Below are 24,589 nucleotides of genomic sequence, written 5' to 3' on the forward strand. Positions count from 1 at the left end.
TTTATTTCCACTGGTGAAAGGTGCCGGCGTGGACTCTGGGTGGACCTGGTTGTTGGAGCGCTGCGTCAGGACCGCGTTGACCTTGAGGACGGGGTGCTGAGGCTGCTCAGGGTGGGGGGCACGGCCACCTCTCTATATGGCCATTTTGCTGCCCAGGTGGAGGCTGGGTTCTCTGCCCAGGTGGCAAGGACCCCGAACCCAAGCAGCCGACAGGTGAGCCTGGGCCTGGGGGGAGTCTGGCCTGGGCTGTTTGGCACTGAGCGGGCGCCATGCCGCTCCTGGCCCCAGGCCTGTTAAAGCCCTGCTTCTCCCCGCAGGGGGCTAAGGAGGCCTGTTCCTCGGGCTCCCATTCACGGCTTGGGCCCAGGGAGAATGATTAATCCTGTTGATCCCTAATTGACTTCAGGTGGCTGCGACACCAAACACCGACGCGGCCCCTTAATGAGCAATTTCTTCAGGCAACCTGGTCCCAGCCGCACGTGGAAGAAAAGAAGTCCCAGCCACAGGGCAGGAGAGCAGGAAGGGCTGCGGCTGATGGGCGCAGGCGAGCGGCGGCCCTGCGGAGGGGGCCCAGGAGCCTGAGCAGGACCGCCTTGTCCCCAAGACACTCGGGGAGGGGCCACGGGCAAGAGGATCCTGCCCTGTGAGGAGGGACGGGCGTTGGACAACCGGCCTGGCCTGGCCAGGGAGGGCAGCAGAGAATTAGAGCAGAGTTGAAGCCAGGAGAGAGCCCCGTGGTGATCTGGGCCAGCGGCCGGGGAGGCCTCCCGAGGAGGAGCTGCCGGGATGGCCCTGGAGGTGAGGGAAGGGCTCCTGCCAGCTAAGGACAGAACTGGCAGAGAACCCCGAGATTTAAAGTTACAGCAAGGACCAGCCAGGGCCCCTTCAACTGCAGGGTTCACAGGCAAGCTAGACCGAACCCCAGAACTAGACAACGAAAGCTGGATTTTCGAGCTCATGTCTCTGGGATACTGAAGACCTGGGTGGGCTTCAGGAACAGCTGAATCCAGCAGTTAGTCAGAAATCTGCCTCCATCCTCCATCTCCTGACTCCCCTTCCCCTTTCCCACAGTGATGTCAGCCACTAAAGCTCCCAGCCTGCCTCTCCTACTCAGGAGACCCCGTGACCTTTGTCCACTCGGGTTTAGGAGGTGGAGGACGCGTTTCAGTCCTTCCCAGCCCTCCACCAAAGCAGCAGTAAGAGCTATGTCGAGGCCCAGGAGGGCCAGGAAGAGGACCCCACCGCATGGCGCTGGGAGCTGCAAAGCCACGCTGAGCGGCCCTTGCTCCCGCGGCTGAGGCAGCTTGAAACCCCCAGATCCACCCACCGACGGTTTGGGCCAGAAACCGAGAAGCAGGCCACTGTGGGACCAGGTGAGGTGACAGGTGACGAACCAGGGGGATGGGGCGGAGATGGAGTGGGAAATCACAGACTCCCCCTCCCCACCCGAGGCCGTGGGCTGCCTCCCCATCCTGGCAGAGATGGCTTGGTGCTCTGGGGAGGTCAGTGGACCCAAGGCCGCGTCCTTCGCTGCTCACAGACCGGCAGCCAGTCCTGTCCCCAGACAGGAGCCTGGGGAACTGAACAGGGGTACCAGCCAGCCCGGGGAGCCCAAGGCTTCTGCAGCCCAGTCCCCTTGGCCACCCGAGGCCCAACGCAGGCTCCCCCTGATGGCCCCCCCAAGCCAAGAGCCTCTGGCTGGCTTTCCTCCCCAGCTCCCAGTGACCAGCCGAGCACCAAGGAGTATCGGGCATCTGTCCCCAGCTTAGAGCCCACGAATCAGACCCCAGACAACCAGCCGAGCCCAGCAGGGAGGGACAGGGAATCCAACAAGCTGCAAGTCCTGAGAGAGGACGGCACGGCCAGGAGGAAAGTGGGTCCCCGGAACACGGGGAGAGGGACAGCTGACCAACCCAAGGCCAGCAGGTGCCCATCCCCGCAGGCGAGAGCAGCCAAGGCCCTCACCCAGGGCTTGAGGAGGATCCCGCAGCCTCCCAGATGGGGGACCCAAAGAAACGGGTCACGGAGACTCAGAAGCAGAAGCACGCGGACGTCTCAGCGACAGCCCTGAGCTCTGGAGCATGGGAAGGGAGCTTCCCAGAGCCCAGGGAAGACGAATCCCAGCTGGGCCCTCCGCCTGGGGGAGCTGTCAATCAAGGGCAGCCTGGGAGCGCTGTCAATCAAGTGCAGCCTGGGAGAGCTGTCGATCAAGTGCCGTGGATGATGAACTAGGGACAGAGGGCCTCAGAGTCCAACTCCCAGGCCGCTCTCCAACCCGCTCCTGGTGGGGCAGCAGGAGAGACCAGGCTGGGACGGGGCACGGCACCGCAGGACAGCGGCACAGCAGGCTGGAGTGGCCAGAGCCACAGCCCTGGCCCTGGAGGCACCCTGCTGACATCACTGTCACCACACTGTCACTGTCATTGTCCCCACACCCAGACCCAGGAAGCCCAGGTGCCACACCCAGCTGTGAGGGGCAGAGGGAGCCCCTCTGTCCCCACAGCACTGCACACAGGAGTCCTGCAGTGTCCTGCTGGGACCCCACGCACCATCAGGACCCCAACACTCAGGCCCTCCGGATGCCAGGACGTGGGGCACCCACCGGTCTTGCCCACGGTCTGCCCCCAGGCTGTGGCCCTGTCTCCCAGGTCTCTCCCCTGCCCTTCCTTCCCCGAGCCCCACAGGTCCCAGGTCCTTCTTGCCACCACCCACACACCTGCCTGGACGGTGACAGCAAAGGAAGGGCTGGGACAGTCAGGTCCCCTCTGAGGAGCGGGCCCTGCGCTGGGCTGGCGCGTTGGGTCTGGGTCTGGGTCTGCAGACTGTCCTGGTCAGCCTTCCGCTGCTGCGACTGGAGGAGCTGACCCCCACACTGTAGGGGGGAAAGGTCTATTCGAGGGCTCGCGGTTTCAGAGGTCACAGTCCAGAGAAGGCCGGCTCCAGTCCTTGGGGCTCGAGGTGAGGCTGGACATCATGGCGGGAGAGGGTGGCCGAGGACAGCAGCTCACATCACAGTGCTCAGGAAGCAGAGAGACTCCAGCGCCAGGTGCAAAATATCACTCACAGCCACGCCCCCAGTGACCCCTTCTTCCAGCCACACCCCCTGCCTGCAGAGACCACCCAGGTCTTCCCACCAGGGGTCAGAGACTCTCACAATCCAGTCATTTCTCCTCTGAACCTTCCTGCAGGTCTCCCACGTGAGCTTTTGGGGGACACCTCATATCCAGACCATAACACAGAGACACCCCAAAAGAACCACCCAGTGCGCCCCCCCATGCCATCAGGAACTCAGCCCTGGCCCTGCAAGGCTGGGCCTGAACACACAGGGCAGAGCTTCCCCACCTGACCTTGAAACCCGGTGCCAAGGTGAAGGCACGTCAGCAGGTCCTCACAGGCAGACCCCACCCTGGAGGTACGGGGTTGGAAGGAGGAAGCCCTGGGGAAGTTCTGGGCAGGTCAGTTCTGCAGAGGGGACACCCACACAGCCCTCCCCCTGCTCCCCTCCCACCCCCTGCTTCTCCCAGTGCCAGTGCCTGTGCTGAGGGCCCTCGGGGTGGGGGGCACAGGGACCCAAGCCCACGAGGCTGAGAAACCCCGCCAGGCCGGAGCCCTCCCACCCTCAGGCTGAGGTCCGTGTGGAAGTCGTCGCAGCACAAAGGGGCGCGACCCCCACTCTGCTCCCTGCGGGTCTTGAACCAGGTAAGGAGGCATCACATTGGGCCTGAGCCACACAGTTCTTTACCAAGAAATTTAAATGATTTGTGATTTTTTTTCTGTGCTAATGATAATGTGAAATACGCAACTGCATTGCCATGATTAAACACCATAACAATTTTCAAAGAGACGTGGCTAATTTCCAGATCAATATACTCCTCTAAGAATGCCATTGACGATCCGGCTGCCACGGCTCCGGCGGACAGAGCCTCGGCAAGCGGGAGATCAGTTTTAAGAACTGAGCCCGACGATGGCTGCCGAGAGGGTGTCCAATTTGTCATCACTGTCAATAAAAGGCAACTCTGTGAAAATTTTAATTATAAGAACATAATTAGCGATACTGCAGAATGAAGGCAAGAAAAATAAATCTTATAGGATGTGCAGACGTTCATTTATAAATCACGCATATTTTGGTTTTATCATTCATCCAAGTGCCTGGTCCATCCACAGAACACTCGGGCAATCAGCATTCAACTCCGTTTGCTTTGATATCTTGCCAGTGTGATCCGAGAATCACCCATGATTTTTCAGCCATGTTTCCCGTCTGGTTGTGAGGAAGGTGTGTTGGTCAAGGCAGGGGGCTGGGACACTACTTAACAGTTGGTTAACTTGATTTATCATTTGTAAATGGTCAGCCTGTGCTTACGCGCTGCCCCACACCCCCACCTGAGCTTGGGCCCAGGCGGGGGCAGGAAGGAGGGAGGTAGAATTAGGAAGGGGACACAGTGGGCGTGAAGGTTCCAGAAAATTCCATTCCCACGCCGAGTGTGGGTGTTGGCCTTGCTCCTTCTGTAGACTGTTCTATATTTCCCATCCTCTGAATGAGTGGTGCAGAGGACAGTAACAATAACGTGAAATGAAAGTCCAGATGCAAAAGAGCCTCTGTTCTCCCAGAGAGGCCGGGAGGCCTGGGCGGGGGTGCAGGGAGCCCACTGGCCCGGAACACTCAGCTCTGGGCCACCTGCTGCTGTGGTCTGCAGTCTCCAGACAGGGGGTAGGAGGTCATCAGCTCTGCCGGATTGAAACCCTGTGGACAGTTTCCTTACCAGAATTTTTTTTGGGGGGTGGTGCCGGGATTGAACTGGGGGCACTTAACCACTAAGCCACATCGCCAGCCCTGTCTTTATGTTTTATTTTGATACAGGGTCTCATTAAGTTGCTTGGGGCCTCACTAAGTTGAGGCTGGCTTGAACTTGCAACCTTCCTGCCTCAGCCTCCAGAGTCGCTGGGATTACTGGCAGGTGCCCCATACCCAGCATCTGACCAGAATTGTTAATAACATGTTTTATACTGATTCGAAACACAACACTGGCCCATTTTGAAAAACTCGGAAATTAAGAATAAAAAGCAAGTGTGTATCTCAGCACCAGAGAAAACTGCTACAGAAACATTGGCATATTTCAGTCTCCTACAAAACGAGTCTTTCAATCTATAGTTTTCCATGATTGAGATCAGCCTCCAAATGCAGCTTTACCTTGGTTTCCTCGTGCAGTGTGCTGGGTGCTTCCTCGGTGTGATCACAAACTCCCTGTGAGCATCTGTGGCCGCATGACGTACTCAGTGTCTCCTGATTAGGGAACACTCAGGTGGCACCGTCACAATCACAAATCTTGCCGTGACGAAGGCAGGACTCTGAGCCTGGTGTCAGCTCTGACTCATTTCTGAGGCTGGGCATCTAGAATGGCGGGGGCGAGTGCGAGGATTCCAGACGTGGCCACTGAAGACGCGGGTTCTGCACACACATCACTTACCTTTCATTAATTACCCAGTGGATCTAAAAGCCGCTTGGACAGACTGGAAGTTGCCTTCCAGGGTTGCAAACCTTGCCCCTACGATCTCAAGCAAGTCAGCCTCTCAATGCCTCAAGTCTGTCATCTGCAACAGCCGTGGCACAGCCCCAGGGGTCGTGAGGATCTAAAACAGGGCGGGCACACACCTGCCGAGCCCTGGCACAATAAGGGATGACTGACACTAGGGCTTTTCAAAGCGCCTCTTTCCAAAATATTTCAGAGAAGAAATAAAAAGCTTCAGGGCAGACTCTGATTGGCCAGTCCCAGAGTCACGTGTCCATCTCGGAGCCAACCACTGTGCGTTCTGGCTGGCTGCCTGCCCGACGGCGGGTGCTCCCCTCTGAGCCCATCACCACAGACCGCTGAGCCAGTTCTGGGCGTGGCTCGTCCTGAGCTGGAGAGGCGCCTGGGCCCAGCCCGACCTGGACTGTAGGGGGTGGAGTTTTAGTCCCCAGGACAGCAGCTCTGTGCCAGAAGCAGGTGAGCAGCTCGACCAGCAGGAGCAACAGATGCGTCCTGCGCTGCCTTCTGGGGACGAGTTGGGGTCCCCGAGAAGTCCCGGGGACCAGGTGGACGTGGAGGATGACCCCTGCAGGTGTGGTCTGTGGGCAGGAGGAACCAGCACAGCAGAGCAAGGGTGGGGGCAGGCGGCCCCTCAGTGGCTGCCCAGGAGGCGCAGGGCCGCGTGCCCAGGAGGCAGAGGCCCCCCCAGACCCTGAGGTGACTGGCGGACCTGGGAAAGGGAGCGCGGCCCCCGAGGAGGCCAGGGCGCCCTGCCCGTGGAATGCCAGCCCCCGTAGGGAGTCGTGGGCACAGCCCGGCTCGCAGGACACTAATTTGCTGCCCACCTCCAGCCCAGACCCCTCCAAAGCCCACTCCCCTGAGCCTTCAGAGACAAGCCACGCTGCGCACAGGCATGAGAGCCCATGTGTCCGGTCACAGGGAGCGCGCAGGGGACACTCGTTCGTCCCCCACCGTGCAGCAGTGACTGGGACCTTTGAAAGGAGACTGAGGACTGTGGGGGACAAGTGGGCCCTGGTGGGGTCGGGAGCAGAGAGCCACCCAGTGGGGAGGAGGACCACTGGGTCTGCGAGCAGCACCATCCATCCACGCCAGGCTCGGCCAGCTCTGCGAAGCCCAGGCCCTGTCCCCGGCATTGGCTGGAACTGGCCTGAGTCCTGCTGGTGGCCTTGGGGTTCCCAGGCCAGAGCTAAGGAGCAGCTGGAGGCGTCATCCTTGGGAAGCTGATGGACTTGTGTGGCTGGGGACGGTGCTGGCGCCTGTTCAAGGCTCTACAGGGGCCTCTGTGCTGAGTCCTGCAGCCCCACAGCCAAAGTCCCAGGCCACACAGGGAGGAGCCTGGGCCACACGGGGAGGAGCCTGGGCCACACGGGGAGGAGCCTGGGCCACAGAGGGAGGAGCCAGGGCCACAGGGAGGAGCCTGGGCCACAGAGGGAGGAGCCAGGGCCACACAGGGAGGAGCCAGGGCCACACAGGGAGGAGCCTGGGCCACACAGGGAGGGGCCAGGGCCACACAGGGAGGAGCCAGGGCCACACAGGGAGGGGCCAGGGCCACACAGGGAGGAGCCTGGGCCACACAGGGAGGGGCCAGGGCCACACAGGGAGGAGCCTGGGCCACACAGGGAGGAGCCTGGGCCACTCAGGGAGGAGCCAGGGCCACACAGGGAGGAGCCTGGGCCACACAGGGAGGAGCCTGGGCCACACAGGGAGGAGCCTGGGCCACACAGGGAGGAGCCAGGGCCACACAGGGAGGAGCCTGGGCCACACAGGGAGGAGCCAGGGCCACACAGGGAGGAGCCTGGGCCACACAGGGAGGAGCCTGGGCCACACGGGGAGGAGCCTGGGCCACACAGGGAGGAGCTGCAGACACTCGTGAAGAAGGTGTCATGTGAGCAAGGAGTTTGGGGGTGCTTGTTACTGCAGCAGAACTTAGCCTTTGCTGACTAACAGCCAGAAGCCAGGGCTCAGAGGGTTGAGGGACTTGCCCAAGATCACCTCAGGAGCTGGTGGCAGAGCCAACACTGGAATCCATGTCTCCCAACTTCGCCCCTTTCTGCTTCAGCAGGTGACTTCCCAACAGCAGACGGTGGGACTGCAGAGGTGCCCCCATTCTGCAAGGAGCCTTCATGCAGGCCGGTGTCCTGAGCTCCTGATAAAGCACCGACGACAGAAGGCCAGACTCTGCTCACCCATCAACGTCCTTAAGTCAGGCGCTGGACCGAGGGCCTAAAAGGCCTGTTCCATTGAACAGGCGAGATGATGGGGTTCACGTGACGTCACTCCAACATAAATCCAGCCATTCTTTTTCACATGTGCACAATGTCCCACAGTGGTGGCACCTGTGTGTACCCATTTCCCCCGTCAGCCGTCACTTGAGGACTTTGGAATGACAAGCCACACTGCACTTACTGGCCTTTACATGGCCGTAGACTTCAGCTGCTCTGTGTGGGGATCCGAGACCCCGGGATAGACATGCACATCCAGCTCGGGCGGAGACCCAGCTTCTGCATCCATGTGACGATGTCCGTTCTCACCATGGGGAAGGACAGCTGTCTCCAGCGCTGTCCCTGGTCCTGGATGCTGGCAGGGTTGGAAGCCCTCGACCCAGGGGCGAGGACCTCTTAGCCGCTGGCGAGGGCACCTCTTCAGGTGACTCTCAGCCGTCCGACGTCTTGAGGAGCTGGTGCCCGGCTCTCCCTCCTGGTGGGGCAGTTCATCCCTGGTTTACTCCACCGCACCTTGAGCTCTGGAGCATGAGGTCTGTCCCTCAGCTCTCACAGGGCCAGCAGGGCGTCCACCCTGTGGGGGAGGCCTCGCTCTGCACCTGCACTTGGGTGGGGGGAGTGAAGCGGCGGCTTACTCAACATGTACCATGTGCCTGGCAGGTGCTTGTCCGTCTGCCATGGGGCCTGCTTCAACCCTCACCAGAGCCACTCCAGAACCCACAGGCCCTAGGGGGCACATGCCCAAAGGAAAGGAGACCCGTACGTGGAAGAGATCAAGCCCAGGGGCCGCTGACCCTGTGCCTCAACACCAGCACTGTCCCACCGAGGGGCCACTCCTCCATCTGTGTCCCAGAGGAGGAGCTGAAGCCACTTGTGTCTAATGTGTGTACCAACAGAAAATGGTCTATTTCACAAGGAACATTATTCAGCTCTTAAAAAGATGAAATCCGGCCTCCTGCAGCAACGTGGGCCAACCTGGAGGTCTCCGTGCTAAGGAAAGGCCCGGGAGGCCGAGGCTGGGCACGAAGGAGCTGCTCTGGCAGAGTAGGGAGGCTGGGGGCCGGACAGAAGGGCGGGGCTCAGCGATGGTGCCAAGTGACAGTAGCGGGGGTTGGGCTCCGGGTGGGGTCCGGTGCAGGGAGTGACAGAGCCCATGGTGACTCATGACCTAGTCCCAGCAGCTCTCACCACAGACGTTAGAAGTGGTGGAGACGCTGGCCACCCTGACTCGGCCCATCCGTAGTCCACCGCATCAGACTCCCACACCCCACAGTTACCACGTCAATTAAAAATAAGAGTTAAAAACGCCCAAGTCTCCAGAGCTCCAAAATCCGAGAGATTTGTCAAAGTTCACTGGGCAAGAGGCCTTTGTCGACGTCCTGGGTTTGAACAGTCCTGCTCTGCTGCTAAAATAAATTTGATTTGGGCATTTACCCTGGACCCACTGGCAAGGTCGGTCACTGTAACGCACCCCTGGTCACCGTTCCCAAATCATTCAGAAAAAGCCGACACGTGTCACCTGCCTGCCCCAAGAGTCAGGCTAGGAAACCACAGACCTGCATTGTCACCCCCAAGTCGCAGATGAAGAAACTGGGCGGAGAGGTGGACGCCTCTCCCCAGGTGCCCTGTGCCAGAGCGAGAAGTCAAACTCTGACTTCTCAGCCCAGCCTGACCCTGCTTCCCACCTGGCCTGCAGGCCATGTGACCGTCCCTAGCTGGCAGACTCCCCGTGGAGTCAGCTCTGTGAGAAGGCAAATCTGTAAACGTGACAAATGGCTTTATTTCCTAGGGTCCGAGACAGGCTGGCTTGTCACCTTGGGATCTCAATTCAGGGCACACAGGGTGTCCTCAGCTGGTGGTCAGGGAGCAGAACAGCTCTCTCCCCGGGTATGGCGGAGGCTGGCGGCTGGGCCGAGGCCGCCTCCCTCCCTGACAGATGAGTTTAATTAAAGCAGGATGAGGCTGGGCTTCTGCTGGAGGTAGAAAAGCAAATGCTCGAGTACAAGGAAGAAATCACATTGCATGAGACAGTTCTTCCACTGAGATCAATAATCAATTGATCGATAATCAATAACCAACCAGTAATTCAATTAGAAGCTAAATGGGTGGCTCAGGCCTAAGCTCAGCCATCAGCTGGGCCCAGAGGGGAGGGAGCACTGTCCCCCAGAGCCATGCGGCCACCATGGCGAAACGCAGCGTGTTTCATGAGGGTTGGAGGGGCTGTTCACACGACGTCCTGTGACGTCGCAGAGGTAAATCTCTCCTCAGCTGAGAGAAAACCAGGAGGACAGGAAGGGGCGGAGCCATTAGTACCACAACTCAGTGGGCGTTAGCCATCAGCACTGGCTTCCCGGGGCTCTGCCGGGTGCTGGGTGTCCCCTGAGATCAGCCAGGCTGCCACAGCACCTGCAGGTCCGCTGGGCTTCTCCAGCCAGGGCTGGGCTCAGCAGGGAGGTTCTTCTTCAAGTGGCCAGGGTCAGGTGGCCAGGCGGTTCATGCCACCTCCTCCTGGTTCTCCACCAGGGAGGCCTGCTCTTAGGTGACCTCAGAGACCGGATGAGGGCCAGCAGGCCCGAGGAGGCCCCCAGTGTGGACCTGGCACACTGTCTTCTGTAAACTTCCTCTCACGAGGCTGAGCAAGCCACCTGGACGAGGACCCAGCCCAGGTGGGGAAAGAGCTCACAGGGCCTGGCGGGCGTGGGCCCAGGGAAGGTGAAGAAGGGAGGTGGGGTTCAAGTTTCTGCAGGAGATGCGCACGTTTGGGGCACCCACTGTGTGCCACTTATAAGCACTGCCTCAAGGAATCTAATCATCAGCCTTCAAATCTGCATCATTGTCCCACCGTAGAGATCAGGAAACTCAGACTCTCCGAAGTAGCCTGGCCAAGGTCAGCTCGTGAATGAGTGGCTGCACATGGGCCAGGCTGCTTCGAGCACCTTCCACACCCCAGCTGCCCTCATGCTGGCCTGGGAGGCTGGGCAGGTGGGGACCAGGGTCAAGGCCCTCCCACTCTGGCTGGTCTTCATCTGTGAACAGGAAGCTGCCTGGGCCTCAAGGCGCCTGGAGGCTCTGAGGGTCCTGGGTTCTAGGGTGCAGGATGGTTGACCCAGCAGTTTCAGTTACACTGAAGGAACTTGGACAAGTCACACACAGAGGCCTGCGGACTGCCTGCCTGGGCTCTAGCCACCCAGTCTGCGGCCACAGAAGCTCTGGGCTTGAGAGGGCTTTCAGGGTCATCAAGACCAGTGGCTTCCAAACATTTTCTACTATGACTCTGATGTGCTGCACAATAGTCCCCAAAGATATCCACATCTTAGTCCCCAAAACCTGTGTGTTGCATTCTGTGCAAAGGGGACTTCACATAAGTGACAAAGGCTTAGACCTTGTGCTGGAGTGGGGCTCCTGGATCACTCCAGTGGCCCAGGAAGTGCAAGGTCCGTATGGGAGAGTGCAGGAGGCCAGAGGGGACAGAATGTGCTTCGTCGCTTGCTTCAAAGATGGAGTGGCCATGTGCCCTCTAAGAGCTGGAAAGGCAGGGACATGGCTGCCCCAGCGCCCAGACAGGATGCAGCCCTGCTGGCCCTTGGGAGGACCCTTCAGACTCCTGACCTCTGGGACTAAAAGAGAGTAAATCTGTGTTGTTTTAAGTCACTAAATCTGTGTGTTTACAGCAGCCACAGAAAACTAACACAATGAAATTCAGTGCAAAATACACTTTGTCTCACAACCCAGTGTAACCCCACACACACCCCCCACACACACACCCCCCACACACACACACACAAATAGATCTACTTCCACAGTGTCCACTCTAGCGGAACACCACAGACTCGGTGGCTTGTAAACAACTGAATGTCCCTCACAGTCCTGGAGTCTGAAGTCCAAGGTGGAGGAGCCAGTGACGTAGGGTGGGGAGGACCACTTCCCGGTTCACAGAGAGCTCTCCTGTGGGTGTGTCCTCACACGGTGGTCAGTGCACTCCGTCCCTCTGGCTCTCCTTTAAGGGGCATTAATCCCCTTGATGAGGCCCCACCCTCCTGACCTAAATGCCTCCCAAGGACCCCTCCCAATGCCATCACTTTAGAGCTGGGGTTTCAACACACACGTCTGGGGGAGACACACTGAGTTGTGGCACACGCACACAGACACACACGTGCACCTACACATATACACACAGACGGAATGAAAGTTCCACTTAAGAACACTGTGAGAGGCGTATTCTCATAATGTATATTCAGTTTCATTAAAAAATAAATGGGCAACCTGACTGTGACTGGATTGATTTCACCACCCCGACCTGCAGTTTGAAATGCTGTAGTGTGCTGGGGACCGCTGGCCGCCTCTAACCCCCCAGCTCTGGGAAACTTGAAACCCTGATGTCCTCCACCCGCACCACAGATCAATCCTCTCCAGCCTCCTTTGTCCCTCGCTGTGACTGTGAGCTCTTCCCCTTAAGAAAACATCCTTGACTTCTCTCTTCTCTAAAGACGCCACCCCTTACACCAAGGAGAGCATTCCTGTAGGTGTTAACAGACACCTGCCCCCTGCTTCAGGCGAGGTACCAAGTGTCCAAGTGAAACAGATCAAGTCACCAGGATTCCTCTGGTTTATTCCAAAGAGGTTTCTGGGGCAGAGGCTGAGTTAGGGCTCTGAGAATGGGCGGAACTACTCTGTTCCAGGTGAGGGGAAGAATTTCCAAGTTGCACCAGAAGGAAGCCCGGAAGGGAGGCCACAGTGAGCAAGATGGCCGACACTGTCACTCTGCTATGGGATCCCTCCCACACTTGCCAAATCTTTAAATCCTCCACAAAACACTTGAGAGTGGGGAAGTTTCTGGAAACTGGGGAAGGACTTGGGCTTGGTGCCCAAACTACCTCTGGTGGAATCTAAGCATAAAGCACAGATTCCGGGAGCACAGAGCCAGTGAGAGACAGAAAGTGGAAGACAGAACTCGGCAGGCCCTGAAGGCTCAGAGCTGTGAAGTAGACGGAGTGTGGCCAACGTGGGGGTCAGGAGCCCTGCTGGCACCCGGGGGTCTGACTCGGCCCCAAGGAGCCACTGTCTGGGGAGATGCACAGACGCACACCGCAGCTCTAGTAGAAATGCTCTCCAGGAGTGAATGAGGGGGAGTGGGAGCCTGTAGGACCCAGGAGAGACATCCTTGCCGAGGGTCCAGAGGCCAACGGTGGAGAGGACACTCAGCCACGCCTCTGGAAACATGGGGTCAGGAGCTCAGGACGGCACAGCACCCAAGATCCTTGGGCCCTGGGACCAGAATATCTGCTCTGGGTCTGGGACATTGTGCCTTTGTAAAGAGCTCCAGGTGGCTCTGACACTCAGCCAGGCCGGGGAGCCACCGAGCTGGAGGACAACAGCTGGTCATTCCTGAGGGCTCCTGCCCTGCATAGTGGGACCGTGTGTGGTTGTCTGAACTGGGGCTGGGGCCCACGCTCCAGTAGCCAGCCTCCCTTGGGACTCAGACTCTGCCACAGACTGGAAGATTCCTGGCTGTGGACTCAAAGGTCCTGTGCTGGTCAGAGTCTCCTCCCTACCTCCCGGCCACCCCCCAACACACATACCCAAGAGACTTCGCACCAGCCCAGGCTGCGTGTTGGTACAAGGTCATACCACATGCCAGCGCGGGGCAGCCGGTTTTGTCTCCAGCCTGTGAAGCGTCCTGCTCCACCTGGCCGCCTACACTTCCACCCCCTGAGGACAGGCTCCGTTTGTGCCACAAATGGAAATGAGCCTTCTGAGATGATTAGAATTTTTCACTGAGATGTGGCTGGCCGGGGGCGGGACAAGATGAGATGCCTCCTCTGCAGGCCTCCAAGGTCTGGTTTGGTTCTGTCCTCTCCAGAGCAGGAATGGCGTTCCCAGGACGTGCCCGGGCGACACTCCTTCAACGCCTCGCCTTCAATGCCCACAGGTGGGCACGAGGCAGGGTGGGCTGGGCGGCTCTTGCACCCTCTGCTGGCCCAGGGCCCTGGGGAAGTGTGGGCAAGTTCCCTGGTTGCTGAGGACAGGGCTGGGCTGTGCAGGGCATTTCTGCCCATGTATCCACCATCCCCTCCTCCACTCTCGCACCATCCCCTCTCCCTGCACTTCGCTGTCCCCAGCGCAGCTGGTAGAGTCCTGTCAAAGTCACCTGCTCATTCCGCTCTGCCAGGTCTGAGATCTGCTGCTCCAGGTGAATGTGAGGGGGGTGCACATCTCACCAGCGTCCGAGTGGCCAAGAGGGAAGGAGGGTCTGAGCATCGTGCTGCACCAGCTGCTGGAGCCTCACTGAGTCCCAGTGGTCAGGAGGCATCAGGGGACAGCCATGAGCAAGAGGACAGTCCCCCTGTTCCCCAGGATGGCCAAGCTGGGGAGCCAGTGGGGAGGGCAGGGCAGAGAGCCTGGGAAGCGGGGAGCACAGCCCTGTGACTCCAGCCCTGAGCAGGACCTCTGGGTGCCGCTGGCCACTGATGCTGGAGAGCACTGGCCCCAGGTGGCTTCTGTCTGTGAGCTGCAGGTACAAGGCCAGTGGTCATGCAGAGCCTCAGCCCCTTCCTCGCACGACTACAGAGTCAGGGCAACACAGGAGGAGGGCTCCCCTGCCATCCCCCAGGGGATGCCTGGGGACAGGGATGAACCAAAAGGGCCCTGCCCCAGAGAGCTCAGCCCAGAGCGGAGGGACTGGACACTGCACTGGGGTCCAAGGAAAGAGTGGGGAGGCCCCCAGAGGGGCCTCTGGAAGACCAACAGCACAGGCAAAGGCTGGGAGAGAGAATGGCTGTGAGCCGAGGCCAACAACTAGTCCCCTGCCCCTGGGCAGCATGGGCAGGAGAGGCCCTCACTGCCCGGGGTGAGCTATGAGCTAACCAGGAGCTTTGGGAGTTCTGCGCAGGGAGAAGGAGCAGCTCCCACGTGCTCTAGGACTCCTCAGAACCAACAAGAAGAGAACGGTCTTCACTAAGAAGGAGGAGGACACAAGGGCCAGGTGGCTCCCACCCCAGCTAGACGAGAAGGTGGCAGGTCTGGTGACACCTAGGGCCACATGGGACTCGGAACAGCAGCCATCTGCCAGCGGGAGTCTTGAGGGCATGGCTCTTGGACAGCAGGTGGGCTGATCTGGGACACGAGGGCACGCAGGGTCAAACGGCACCCGGACACTCAGGGTGTGTCCTAAACTACAGGTGCCGGGAGTGTCACAGTCTCCAGAGATCCACAGGAAACCCACCACCAGCCCAAGTGTCCCTCGACAGGGAAGGGCACCCCTGCCCCTGTTATCACACCGCGATCAGCAAGGGCGGAAATGAGCACACCAGCCTGTCCCTCGGGCCAGCGCTCAGAGCAGCTGCAGGCTCCCCCCACGGAGCCCAGCACTGCAGACGCGTCCAGGACACCCAGAGCAGGTGGCCGCAGAGCAGTGCACAAATGTGGCCCAACCTCAGAGCCAAGGGAGGGGCACCGAGGACTTGGGGCAGGAGAGACGGGTGGCGGGAGAGGGAAACTTGAGGCTGCAGAGGGGACCACACGCCCCTGAGGTTGTGGCCAGCGAAGGGCTCGCTCCGTCCTCCACAGATGGCTTATAAATATCATATTGAACCTGCTCAATGTTTAACTACAAGCAACAAAGAAAAAGAAAGACTGTTTAAGTAACAGAAAATCGGAGGCAATAGAGAAGGAACAAAGGACTTTAGCTACATTAGTAAAACTGTAGTCATAATATTTTTAAAAGATTTGATAGCACCAAAAGATTCAACAAAACACCAAAAGACTCCAGCACTTCCACTCACCGGGCCTTGGACGCGGTGCTGAACTGCTGGGCCCCATGGCCTTATTATACAGCAGAGAGGCCTTGGGGACACTACGGTAATTCAAACTGTGTGTACATAGATTAAATATTTTATATACACATACATATTTATAGAATTTAAATCATATATGCATTTATTGACCAATAAATTGGTTTTATTATGTGGGTGGCCCTAAAAATCGTTTTACTCAAAAGCCATTTTAAAAAATAAATTTTTAATAGAAAAATGAAAACACAGCCTATCTATGTCCATAAAAGCAAAATTTCAAGATTCTTCCTATGATGTTTGAACATTAAAAATGAGAAGCAGACAAATGTTCTTGGTGTGCGTCTGCTGCTGCCACCGTGTCCTCCAGGCAGGCATCTTTGTTCGGCGTCGGGGCAGTTCCAGAATACGACATTTTACATCATTTTAAGGTTCTCAGGAAGCGCAGCAGCCCCCTCCGTGCACTCTGGGATTTCCAATCTCGGGCTGTTGACACTTCGGCTGACCCGTCGCCACAGGGGCCAAGGCACCCGGTGAGCTCAGGCTGGCAGTGAGCGGGGAGCACTGGGGTTCTGGAAGGACTTCCCTGGGAGGAGCACTGTCACAGCCCTGCTCAGGGTGCCTGCGGTCAGCTTGTGCCAAGCTCGTCACCTCCACTCATGACTCCTCCAACTGCTGCATCACACTCGGCTGCAGAGGTCCAGGGCACCCGCACGTCACCCCAGGAACAGCTGGAGTGCCTTCAGAGACTCCCCTGGGAGCAGGGACCTGGGCTCAGCCCGTGACACCTCCTTCCTCACCTCCAAGGGACGAACCTCCGTGTCCCTCTGTTTCTCAGCTTTGTTTCCAATCTTCACAATTTGCTAAAAACATTGATAACTGACATTTGTGAATTCTACTCATGGACTGCTTTGATTAAAGATTCCCACCTGGTCTCGCACAACTGCATCCAACACCCAAAGCTTGGTTTACAGAAAGTTGAGCGCCGTTATTGGATACTTGAATGGATTTACCAAGTTCACGGGCTCAAATATTTATGAAATCTAGTTGATGTTAAGAAAAATGAGGTGGAGTGAGTGCTGACACTCTCGGAAAGAACAAAACCTGTAGGATTTTCATATTTTACACCGACTTCATCACTGATTTCTTGACTATGAGTTCCTCTGTGCACACAGGAGTTGGAAGTTCTGACCACGCTGGCTTCGCTGGGCAGGTTCCTACAGCGTCTTCAAATGGATCACCAGCAACCCACGTGCCCTTCTGCACTTGCTCTGGAAAGAATGTGGTTTTTAACCAAGGCACTAGCTTTGCTGAGTTTTGTTTTCCTCAGGAAACTACAAGAAAAGATGATTCCGTCTTCATGCAGAGCTTTCCAAATGAATTTACTGTGACATTTTTGCTTTCCCAGCAACAGAAGAGCCCCCACCTTCCTCCCAGCAATTAGAGGGAGGTGATCAAGCTAGTGTTTCCTCTTCCAGGCGCCTGTGACAATGACACAGCACTGCGCAGCTCAGCTGTTCCCAGAGCTCTTCTCCTACCGGGCCCATTGTCCAGGGCAGTCGGCACGTTTCCACGAGGGGTGAGATACTCGGAATTGGGACCAGCCAGGGTGATTCTCAGGCCCTGTCCTGGACCTGAGTGGCCCCCTGTGGCCCACAGCCATGGCCAAGCGCAGCTCCTGCAGCCCGCGAGCCCGCACAGGTCCCAGGCTGCTGAAAGGTGGGGTAGCGGCTTCTCCTGCAGGTCTCCCTCTGTGGTCCCGCACTGCTCGTGGCTCAACTCCCCCACCACGGTAAGTCAGGGTTCACTGGACGTGTGTCTTGTCCCCCAGGCTCAGTGCTGCAGGGAGGGCTCACCGCAGGCTCCCGACACGTGTGCCCCACAGGGTGAGGCAGAGAGCCGCAGGGTGCCCAGCCTGCAGCACAGCGCTGCAGCCAGGGCGTGGCACCTCCCGCGGCCTCTCTGCCCACAGACACTATGGGCACAGCCCATCAGCTCCAGGCTTCCCGCTGTGACATCACGCCTCAAAGGCCAGCGCACAGTAGCCACAGCTGGCCTCCCAGTGGCCACCAGGGCGGCAGGGCCCCAGCTGCCCATGGCTGTTGCCGGCTGGGTTCCTGGAAGCAGACCTGGGACAGGCGTCTGGGTGGACAGCTGGGGAAGGGAGGGGAGGCAGCAGGAGCCGCCAAGGAGACACCAACCGTGCCGGGCCTGACGCCCAGCCAGCCAGGGGACGCTGAGGCCGGCCCTTGACCCCCGTGATGACCAGGCCTGTGTACACTGCTTAGCTCAGGCTGCCCCCTGCAGCTGGGCAGACTCTGAAGCCTGTCCAGCAGGAGAGTCTCCTCCAGGGCAGAGCTGCCCGTGTCCTCCCCGCACTCTGGCTGGGGCACTGCCTGCTCGGTCAAGAGCCCTGGCAGGTGGTCATCAGGAGGGGTGACAGCTGTGCTCCACCCGACAGGGTCAGGAGAAGAGGCTCTGGGGTGGGCTCTGGTCACTGCACCCTGTCACACCTCTGCAGGCCCATGACACCTGCACTCTTCAGGACTTCAGCTGGCAGAGGCTCTTTTGGGTTGAGCCAGGTGCCCCCACCATGGGACAGGAGAGGCCCCGGGGCTCTCCTCTGGCACTATTGGCACCATGTCCAAGGGGGGCTGGCTGAGTAGCTCCCCCAGAATCCACGTCCACTGGCACTCAGAATGTGGCCTTGCTTGGAGATGGGGACCCTGCAGATGGGCCTAATTATCATGCGGTCACACGGACCCTCAGGGAGGCCCTGAGTGTCAAGCCAGAGTCCTGAGAAGTCAGGTGAAGACACAGGGCACCTCAGAGACAGGGAGGAGGCAGAGGTGGCACTGCAGGCCAAGGACACCACAGGCTGTGGGTCAGCAGCCGGAGCTGGACGGCAGGAAGGAGCTTGTTCGGAGCCTCCGGAGGGAGCGGGCACCTTGAGCTTGCAGAACCGTGGAGAGTAGCTTCCATGGACTCAAGCCCTCAGCCTGTGTCCTTTGGCCCAGCAGCCTTGGGAGACGATAGCAGAGATGCAGTAACACTGCAAGTGACCCTAGGCCTGCAGGTGACACTAGGCCTGCAGGTGACACTAGGCCTGCAGCAAGCACCTGTACATAAGGAAGACTACAGGCAGGGAGCCAGGGCAGGCATGGGCCCTGGGGACAGCTGGGACCCAGCGCTGCTTGGGTTTCCTGAGTGGGGCTCCTGGTCCCCCTGTTGGAGGCACCGAGGGCGAGCTTCAGCGTGGTGTGACAGAGGCCAGAGCTCCAGCTGCAGAGTGGAACTGGACTGTGCAGTCGGCCTTGTGACGTGGGGCCCACCAGGAGGGGCAGGGACACAGGTCCACCCTGCCCAGTCCTCAGCTCTCCCAGATCCCTGTCACTCTGTCCCCCTCCGAGGGAAGCCCCGGAGATGGCAATCTGAGAAGCTCCTCCCCCTCAGGTTGGGAAGGAGTCAGAGGTCCACTGGGAAGACCTGAGCAGGTCAGGGAGGGGACCGAGCCCGGGGATGCAGGCCAGCCGCTGTGCACAGCCGTCCCTGGAGACCTGCTGCAGGCTCAGGGCTGCCACCCATACCCTAGGGACTCCCACCCCGTGGGCCTGGCGTGGAGCGCTCCTGCCCGGAAGCCATAGTGCTTGGGCTGCAGGACGACTCCAGAGCTGCCAGGCAGCGGAGCGCTCGCCAGCTGACCCTCGAGGGGCCTGGCGAGGTGTCGGGGAGGAGTGGGCTTCTCTTCTCCTCAGCCCCGGGTCAGTCCTCCCAGCTGCGTGGCATTGGGATTGAGGTCCCGCTTTCTTCTTTTCCCTCCTCTTGAGCAAAACGGAGCTGGTGATGCTCCACAGGAACCTGGGGAGTCTGGGATTAAAGATCAGGTGCGCCGATCGCCTGGCGCCTCGGAAAGAGCCATCGCTCAACAGACACCGTGGCCTCCCTCGCGTCTGCGGGAGGACGGCAGCGAAGGCTGGCCCTCGTGGGCGCTCACTGTCTGCAACACCCTGATTTTACGTTTTCCTTTTCTTCAGTTGCAGGTGGACAGGAGACCTTGATTTCATTTGTTTATTTTTAGGTGCTGCCAGGGATCGAACCCAGCGCCTAGGCACACGGTCGGCCACTGAACCCCAGCCCCGGCCCCCGCAAGACTCTCAACACTTACCCCCGTATCTCTCTCTCTTGGCGCGGGGAGGCTTGTCCAGCAGAACACAGCTTTTCAAAGTCCACCTTCCTGGAGACACAGAGTGGCCGTGAGGAGACGCGGTGTGGTCACCCAGCCCTGGGCTGCGTGTGAGGACGTGACCAGGGGGTTGGCTCTCCCAGGGTCACGTCCACGGTCAGGGGTGAGCTCCTCCCCTGCTTCTTTACAAAGCCGTGATGAACTCCCCGGAACCGTCGTCACTGGGCCGCCCGCCGCACTGGGCAGCCCTGGACGTCCCCCAGGTCTCTGTGCCCCTGTACCCACCCTCCAACCTGCCTCGGTCCTTCCTCCCGCCTGCCCAGGCTCCCGGGACCCGCCCTCCCCTCCTCCCCTGGGCACCAGCTTCCCAGAGTCCACTCTTAGCGGGTGAGAGCAGTGGCGTCTGTCTTTCTGCCCGGCTCTCTCGGCCTCCTGTCCCCGCCAGGTCACCACACACAACGGGCTCCACCTCCTGCGCCCACTCTCCACCCGCCAGCCAGGGGCAGAGGTCCTCCGTGGCCACATGGAGGTTCTGCTCCAGGCTCTGTGGGGACCGTCCTGTCCCCACAGTGGTCTGACTGCATCTCCACCAGCAGTGAGCGGCCTCCCTCAGCCTCCTCCAGCGTCTGCTCTCATCTTTCTGAGGAGGGGGACGTCACATCTCGCTCTAGCTTCCACCTGCCTTTTCCTGTGGCCGCCGAGGGTCAGCTCTGTGGGTGAGGACCCGTGGGGGGGTTGCTGTGGCTCCACTCCTGGGGCTTCCTGTCTGTGGTCAGCTGTGTCGGCCCTCACCTCAGGGCCTGTGTGAAAGACAGAAGGGGAGGACGGCGGCCCACAGTCCCCCAGAACACGCACTTGGTGTCCTCTACCTCCACTGGTCCCACCTCCCAAAGGCCACCAGATCCTCAGGGCCACTGCTGGGGACCAAGCCTGCCACAGCGGGGCCTTTGGGGACACTCCAGACACACACTATAGCAGGTCGCTGTCGAATACTTTGTCCTACACTTGGCCATTTGTCTAGTGTTGGGGGAGTCGGATGGGACCATTGGCCCATTACTCAGAAGACTTGGGCCTTTGTTGTTGAAGGGGTTTGGGGTTTCCGGGTGTCTGCCCCTCGTTAGGTGACCAGCTCTGCCATCGGCCAGGTCTCTCTCGCTCCTCCGCGGCTTCCGTGCTGGGCAGAGGCCTCTGAGCTGGGGGCGTCCCATCTGCCCTCCTGCTCCCCTGGCTGTGACTTGGTCTTCTCAGCAGCCCCTGTGCGCCACGTCCTGAGGGCCTTCTCCTCTGCTCTCCTCTCCTGGACTTGAACCCATGACATTCTTCACAGAACAGAAAAAACAACCCTAAAACGCAGACGGACCAGCACAGAATGGGAGGCCAAAGTGACCTCGAGCAGGAGGAGGAGAGCTGGAGGCTTGGCCCGGCCTCGGAGCTCAGCTCGGGGTACAGTGACCAAGGCCACAAGGTACAACTAAACGCCAGCCCCAGGCCAGCGGACAGAGCAGGAGGCCAGAACACGCAGGCGTCACGCCTCTGACCTTCAGCACAGGGTCAGAGCACGCGCTGGAGGAGGCCAGTGTCCAGCAAGGGGAGTGGGAACTGGACCTCTGTGTGGAGAAGGGAGGACCCCTCAGCCCACCAGCCACCCAGGATGGATCAAGACCCAGGTGAGACCTCTCACCGCACAGCGTTTAAGCCCCTTGAGGGCGTGGGCCAACGGTGACGCCACACACCTGCGGACACCATGTCCCCTGCACAGATGAGACCGCCTGGGGCGCAGGTCCCTCGCAGCTGGCAGGGCAGAGCCAGGGTTCCCTCCCCGGGCCCCACTGTGTCGCCGTCCTCAGAGGGCTGCTGCGGGGACAGGTGGAGGGCAAGAGGCCGGCTGCTGTGGACCCCCCCGGGCCTGGCTGCAGGCCTGGGTCCTGAGGGTGTGTGCCCCAAGCACAAGAGGGGCCAGTCCGCCACGGAGGCCTCGGCATCCAACACCTGAACCAAGTTCCCCTGCCTGTGCCCACCCCACCGATGCGCACGGCCGTCGGGTCCAAGTCCGCTTGGCTGCAGCCTGTGGGGACCTCCTGGGCCAAGCCCCGGCAGGGCTCGTGGCCCGACCCCCGCGGGTGGCTGAACAACCCAGGGCCACGTGGGTGCCCCTCCTGCAGGAAGCCCTCCCGCCACCCCCTCCCCAGGCAGCCCTGGGCCCCACCCGATCTGACGGGAGCTCGGTGCCAGGCCAAGGAGAGCAGTTAGGCCTGGCTCTGCCCCGGGGAGTCCCAGCTGGGGCACAGACACCCACAAGGACCCTGCCCCGGGGGCCAGATGGTGCAGAGCTGGACGCCAAACCCAGGGGAGCCTCAGAGAAGGAGCCACTGCGGGAGCTGGAGGGTGGGGAGGTAAAGGACAGGGAGGAGCAGAGACGGGAGGAAGGACGGGGGCCGGGGGCCGGGACCGGGGGCAGGGGCACTGAGCATCGGCCGTCTCAGAGGGCACAGCAGGGCTTGGCCCTCCCCTCCCTCATGAACTCACCAGGACAGCCACACCCAGGGGCCCGGACACTGTCTGAGGTGCAGAAGCCCCCAGGGCCAGCGAACGTCCCCACCCACCCGGAGCCTGCCCTCCCCCCGGGTGAGAACGCAAGTCTGTTCAGAGCCCGTGTAGACGCCCCTTGAGGATCCGACTCCGCTACAGAGCATGACCCTGACAGGCACCGTCACCGGCTCAGCTGGAGTGGAGGCCCTGGAGGGAGTGCCCCGTGAGCCGCCCCTGGCCAGGCAGAGCCCCTGCAGTGCATTGCCAGCCCGTCCCCTGGTCACCGGCGGGGAAATGGCTCAAAGGGGGACGCTCCATCCAGAGCCAAAGATTCTACAGGAGCTGGAGTCCAGGGCTCGGGCCCGAGGCCTGTGTGTGAACGGCCGGGCAGCAGGGAGCCAGGGAGGCCAGGCTAGCCTGGGTGCCCTCCAGATGCCTGGTCAGGGTAACACACACATACAGACCCTTTCCTGCAGAGCTCGGACTTCCTGCCTGGCCAGCCCTGCTCAGGACAGCTGGCCACGCCCCACCCCATGCTGCAGTCCTCCTGGGCATTGCCTGAAGGACCAGGTGGGCCACGGGTGCCTGAGGCCCCACGGAGCTCTCTGCCCGGCCGCCCTGGCCAGCTCCGCAGTCTCTCGGCTCCGCCCGCTCCCAGATCCTGGAGCTGGAGGGGGGCTGTTTGTGTGAGGGAAGCCCCCCTCCCTCAGTCGGGGGTCACGTTTTGAGGTTTAAACAACCATGCTTTCTCTACCCGCCTTTGTTGTCCAAGAAGATGGCTCTCCATTCACGGAGCATTAATGATCTCTTAATATGGAGAGACGAGAGAGGAAGCCAGATTGTGAAAGAACACACATTTTTATTCAAATAAATTACATAGATTTTCGATTAAAATGCACCACTTACAATGGACATGCAGTCACAGCCCTTTCTGGGCATCTGCTTCCAACTCCCTCCTTCATCGCGGCACAGAACAAAGGGTCTATTCAGAGCGCAGGCCGCTGGCAGGCCCAGGATGGCCCCGATCCTCGGCATTCTCAGGGCTCACGTGGCCCGTCTGCCCCCTGAAAACATTTCTGCAGAAATAAATCAGACTCCAGGGCCGGTGCCAGAGGAAGACGCACTGCCCGCTCCAGCCCTGACTCCCCAGCACCTTCTCCCTGGGGCCCAGGGACATTCTCGTCCACTCTGCCGGGGCTTCCTGCCTCTTGCCACTGCCTGCACCCAGCAGAAGCTTGAGCCGGGCCCCAGCTTCCCCTCCTGCAGGGACCTGGCCCTGCATCTACTCCACCAGAAAGCAGTGTCCCTCCTGGTGTCCTCCCATCCCATCCCCGGTCACGGTGGCTGCGAAGCAGGCCACAACCCCATCTTCCCCGCACGGATCACTGAGTCCAACCAGAACCAGAGGCCTCTGGCACCCGCTGCCTGCCTGCCCTGGGGGCTCCTCAGAGCCGGGTCTTCTCATCTGTGCAGCGGAGCTGACGCAGACTGCTGGGCTCTCCTGGCGTGCGTGGGGCCAGAGTCTCACAAGGGACCATGAGGTCAAACTGTGTCATCGCCACACTTGTGACAGTGTTAGGAGGTGACAACGTCGGGCCAGACGTGGCGCAGGCTGCCTGGAGACCTGGCTTCCCACGTGGAATGGGGCTAAGGTGCCATCAACCCACTTCACCAGAGAGACACCGGGTGCCTGGAGAAGCCCCAGGTTCACAAGACAATGCCGTAAGCACCACAGAGCCGTCACCCAGTCCACCCCACACCGGGAGGTGTCCTGAGTCCCCTGGGGGGACCATCTCACTCCCTTCTGCAGCCACCATGCCCTGAGGTCTGGGGGGCTCTGGCTCAGCCACGCTCCGCTGCTCAGATCTGAGACCAGAACCCAGTCTGGCAACCTCGAAAGAAGTGACTGTTCCACAGGGCTGTGGACACCTGTCAGAGGTGGGGCAGGGGCTGGACCCCAGGGGCTGGACCCCAGGGACTCAGAGGGAGCCGTGGGCCACAGCCTGAGGGCCACTCCCCACAGTGGGGACAGAGTAAGGCCATCCTAAGAATGTCCCCCAGCACTGGCACCACCACGTCCTGGCAGCACGTGTCCCGGAAGGCCACCTCCTATGATGTCCCAGCCCTGGAGGAAGTGCTCCCTCCCAGGTGACCTCCTCCTCCTCCCAGGTGACCTCCTCCTCCTCCTCCCAGGTGACCTCCTCCCAGGTGACCTCCTCCTCCTCCTCCCAGGTGACCTCCTCCCAGGTGACCTCCTCCTCCTCCCAGGTGACCTCCTCCTCCTAAGGGTCTTCTCCTCTTAGATGATCTCCTTCTTCAGGTGACGTGCTCCTCGGTGGC

Source organism: Urocitellus parryii, chromosome 5 (genome assembly GCF_045843805.1).
Source record: "Urocitellus parryii isolate mUroPar1 chromosome 5, mUroPar1.hap1, whole genome shotgun sequence".
Lineage (NCBI taxonomy): Eukaryota > Metazoa > Chordata > Mammalia > Rodentia > Sciuridae > Urocitellus > Urocitellus parryii.